Source organism: Coturnix japonica, chromosome 6 (assembly GCF_054131305.1).
Source record: "Coturnix japonica strain WE chromosome 6, WE-NBRP24, whole genome shotgun sequence".
NCBI classification, from domain to species: domain Eukaryota; kingdom Metazoa; phylum Chordata; class Aves; order Galliformes; family Phasianidae; genus Coturnix; species Coturnix japonica.
This window is the reverse complement of record NC_140668.1, coordinates 29,834,233-29,839,580: the sequence shown is the minus strand read 5'-3', so window position 1 is coordinate 29,839,580 and position 5,348 is coordinate 29,834,233.

Genomic DNA, 5,348 nt, shown 5'->3' with positions numbered 1-5,348 from the left:
CAAAACAGGCACTGTGTGTACAAAAGTCCCTTTAATTAAGTTCCTTTACATATTTTCTCAATATTGTTCTAACATTTTTCTTTTTAAATCCTTTCTCCTACTGATGCTGGCTTCTGCCATTAGAAATTTTTCTTTGACACATACCATACTTTGTTTGCAGAACTAATCCCTTTTCCCCATAAATCTTTCCTTGTCCAGGACATGCAGTTCTCCCCCACCCCTTTGACTGAAGCAGCAACAAGCAGCTGATCATTGTGTGCATCCTACTTCACTACTGACCACTGGCTGTTCCAGCTCAGAGAAACCTTATGAACAACTAGAAAAGAGAAACTTAATGACCTGCAAGCGTTCCAGGTCTTATGGAGTGAAATCAAAGCAGTATATGCTTCTTTTTAAGCCTATTTATAAACAAGAACAACAAAAGACAGAAAGAAAACTCATGGTGTTGTAAACAAAAGATGACAAGAACACACAAAATATCCGTAGGAGCCATACACCTCATTGTCACAATCACTCAACACTATTGAAGTTAATGAGTGGTCCAAACAAACAGACAAATGGTGTCATGACTGAATTCAAGAGCCAATAGCAACAACAGAGACCAAGTGGCTTTGCCTCAGCCTTCCCAAGGGGCAGCTCCCAGGTAAAGAGGTAGGACTCGGTTTTGCCTCTCTATAAAGACAGATAAAGCTGTTTCAGAGCAAAACCCCTTAGTGCTACCAGCGCAGAACCAACATCATCTGCAAGCCCTGCTAGACTGCATACAAGCAGATTCATATCTTTGATGAGCTGCTCACCTGGACTTTCCAATTTATTAAGGAATATCAACAGAATTTATCTGAAAATCCTACACTGCCAAGTAGATGTGGGCTTCAGGCACATAAACACTGACCCTGGCGTCCCATGCACAGCACATGCTGCTGTGGGTAAACTCACTGCGTTGCTTCACTTTATGCCCATTTGCACTCAGGTACACCTACACATACACAGGGCCACATACTTCTGCTATTTTCATTTGTTGCAACATTGCATACATGGTAAATACATCCATCCTGCTGCAGTAAATCATCATTTTACAATGAATATATACCTAGATTATTACTGTAATGCTGATGTATTGAACCATTAGTATAAAAAAGCAAGCAGGCGATAAAAATGATGCAAAGACTCCCATAAAGCGAGAAACAAAACCCAAACTACTGTGGCAAACATTAGTGCTGAGATAAGTAAATTAGCGATTATTCTGGAGATAAATTAGCAGGTAGGAGAGGAGCATGTAAAGTGTACGTTGGTCCTTCTGTCTTTTTCATTTGTGAACTGTGAGCTGCATCTTCCAAAATCTGTGTAGCATCAGTGCAATAATACAAATGCATATATAAGACGAGGCTATGACCATGACTCTAAGGCAATTGCCTTCCGTAGAAGTCAGCACACCAGCAAATTTCATCCTTATTAACTTTGCTGCTTTTATACATCGCACTAATTAAAAACCCTACCATAAAAGTTGCTCTCAGATACTTTGCATAGAGTAAATATGCTGTGGGAATCCAGAATAACTGCAAATTTGCCTCTAACTAGAAAACACAGTCAGTGACCCTGAAGAGATCAATTTTTAGGCAGCAAAACAAGGTACCCATGGAACAGAGAGATTAACTCTTCTCAGCGCTTCAAGACTCCCAGTGAAATCAAATCTTCAGAGAACATACATCTCCAGAGTGGTTTTGGAATCCAGACCTAATATATGGAGAAACTTTCAAAGCAGGTCATTTATTTGACATAATTGTGCGAACATCCCTTTAAGCTGTGCAAACCAGAAAGATCATTTCAAAATATTAACTTATTTCTTGCTATCAACAACAATGCAATTAATTCCCCTCAATAAAGATTGTTTTTGCAAAAGAGCAATAAGGTGCCTCTGCAGGGGGCATCATTATCATTAAATAATCACACCCCAGGAGACGCGAGGCACTCTGCTGCACCATGTACATTTTAGCACTCCAGAGTATGATTAGTTTGTGTTAACCACACCCCAGCACAGCTAATTGGCAAAAGAGTCTATAAACTGAGGAGAATTCTGTATCTATTTCTTTATGCTTTTGGAACTGGCAGTGACACCGTGAAGTTTCTCACCTGTCCCACAGACAAGGCGTCACCCAGCCTCTTTCCTGAGGCTGCAATCGAGGCAGAAGGAACCCATAATGCCAAGTGCATTAGCAATGCATGCTAATATCCACATTTGCAAAAAATTACATGAATGAATCCCCATGCATAACAAGGAGTTATGACTTTTGGATGCCGCGTTTTTCTACAAGAACCGAAACAGGCCCAGCTGTCCTGCGTATACATGCAGGAAAACAGACATTATTTTTATGAAATTGCTCCTTCTGATGTTTTATGTCACTTTAGACGGTTGGCTGTGATTCATGGCACACTTTAGAAATGGATGAATTCTAAGAACAAAACCAAACAAAAAAGCAACAATAAAAACAGACCTTCAGAGCACAGTTAATTGCTTTGCATGGCCCTGAAGATTTGGGGTTCTTTTTTTTCCTCTTAAACACAGTCTTCAATAGCACAGAACACATCCAGAATTTAGATACCGTTATTGTGAATGGAAGTTACAGCAATTATACTCCACATTTGTTTACCTCCCTCTCTGAAAACAGCATGGAAGAAGGCAATGACAGAATCATGTTTTCATACGCAGTCTGATTAAGTGTAAAACAGAAACCATTTCAGAGATGAAATTCAGGGCTGCTTTGATAGTCACTTTAAGGACAACTGAGTAGGCATAGGATCAGCACTGCACATCTAGAACCACGTGTGAGAGTTAAATATCTCAGTGCCTCCCCCAAGGCAGGAAAACCTGACCTCCAAAGACCCACTGGTCCTTCCTGAGGTGCTACGTGTGCCCCATTAGTTCCTGCAGATGTGTGAGAAGTTGAGCAGCAAGGTAACAGTGACTCCTTGAAGAGATGGTGACACCATAGGGATGTCCCCTTGGATGCCCAGCAACTGAGAAGAGTCTGTTCTCACTTGAAGACCGTGAGGAACCATGCCCACATCAGGTCCCTGCTGCATGCAGGCCTTCCAAGGTCTGAGTACAACAAGGAAACCTTCCTAGAGGAGAGTGGAGGGCAGGACTGTCTGCTTATATGACTAACTGGGACTGCCCATTTCTTCTCATTAATTTAAAGATAACACCAAAAATCCATAGGACACAGAGGCAAGATGCACGAGGTCTTAAAGTGTGTTTACTCCTCCTTGGCAGCCAGCAGCACTGCCACAGCCCTCCTGCAGTACTGGCCCACCAGGGGTAGGGATGCTTCTCCCACTTATCAAGCACACCCAGTTAAACAACGGTTGTTCAGGAGAGTAAAACAAAACTGAGAAAGAAATTGGAGATATAGGAATTCAACTGAAGCCAACGATACCTTGTGCACGAGCAAGCAATATACTTTTTGTTAACACAGGTTATTTTGTAATCAATATTTAAAGTAATTTTATCAGTAAGCATAACCGATGCTTCATGACTATGTATGTGTAGCTGGTAAGCTATAGATTTATAAATAGGAGGGTTATCATGACTTCAGTGTAGCAAGGCACAGCCACTTTAAAATTGAAATTGTCAGATTTTATCAGTTATCTCTTTCCACAGGATAATGTAACTTTACAATTACTTAGCTCATAAAGAACTAATTTCATTCAGCTTCCAATAAATACTTTCAGAATAGGAGTCTGTAGCAAGATTTCTTGAGTGGTCAAATCATGAACAATAATGGCCATGCAGACTTTGAACAAAAGTCTTGATAATGAGATTAATACCTGCAGGCTTCCCACACAAAGATTTAGTTTTATAAGCAATTAATAATAACCTTTTTTTTTTAATATTCTGTGTATTACAAAAGAAAATAAGTTATTGATTTCAACTGCACAAATAACTATTTGCATAACATTGTTGATTGTATGTTCTTCTAGCACAATCAGAATTAATTGGAGCCAAATATTTTATTTATTATTTTTAAATGGGTAAAGATTTTATATATATTAGCATTTGTGTCTGATTAGATCAGACTGTTTACCAGCACTATTAGAAAGATGGATCAGATTACCACGTTGTAACAAAAGGCCTTCCTGCAACACCTTTGAAAGTTTTCCTTAAACTTAAAAACCATGTTAAATATTGGCAACTATTACTCAGCTTGCATAGCATGACACGTAAAATGCACTTAACTGAATTTCTGTTGTTCCAATCTTAGTTATCTATGGATTTTGCTTCTTATCTTTCTTATAATTTACCTGACATACCCCTATTCATGTTTGTGTGTGGGTGGACACCCACCCTGGAGAAGAACAGTTGTAGCATTTACATTTAGTCTTCATAGTCAGCTGATGGGGGCTTTCCTTTAGTACTTATCAATACTTATCGGGAGGAAAGCAAGCCAGAGAGATGCTTGGACAGTCGGACAACCTGGATATCCTCTTAACATGCAATAATACACAGTCATAATTCTGCAAAGAAAATTATTCATGCCATAATTCATCTTTCTCAATTCACTTCTAAACAGATCTCAGTTTCTAAAGATAAAACATTTGATATGAAAACAAAGAAACTTTAAATTGTATGCATGATTACCTTAATTGACCTGCTTTGTAAGAGCTCATCTATGAATATAATGGTTTCAAACATAAAAACTAAGACAGCTTAGTGATAGCACTTTTAAGATGATGAGCTAGTCATGCAATATACTGCAGTCACCTTAAAATTGGTATTCCTATTGGGATGTCAAAACCAAATCCCCTGTTTTGCACAATGAAAGATTTTTTTTCAGTAGTCTGTTTTTTGTGTTTTTTGGTTTTTTTTTTAAAGAACCAGCTGACTGCAATCACATTGAGCAAAAGCACCAGGTAGAGCCTGTGCTCATCTGACACTCAGTCTGGCCACTAGCAATGAGACAGCAGCAGCATCTTACAGCATCTCTCTACCCAGAGACTAATTTTGTCAAGGCCTCTAGCAACTACGGTTTGGCCCAGTGCTCCTCTACTGAACCTAGTTGGAATCAGCTTCTTGAGATACACGTTTCTAGGGAAGACAGGAACACAGACACACAGCCGCACCAACCCTTGCTTTCCACAGCACATCTTCACCATAGTCTTCCCAGCTCAGTCAAAATCAGAGTAATTTGGTTCAATTTTTATCTAGCTGCACAACGCACATATTTCAGACCATCACCAACTCAGGAAACAGATCACACCTGTTTCACTTGCTCTGAAAATCTACCAACTAACAGAGATGTTATCAGATAATCAGCCACAGAGTTTCCAAATTTTCCCACGGCAATGAAACA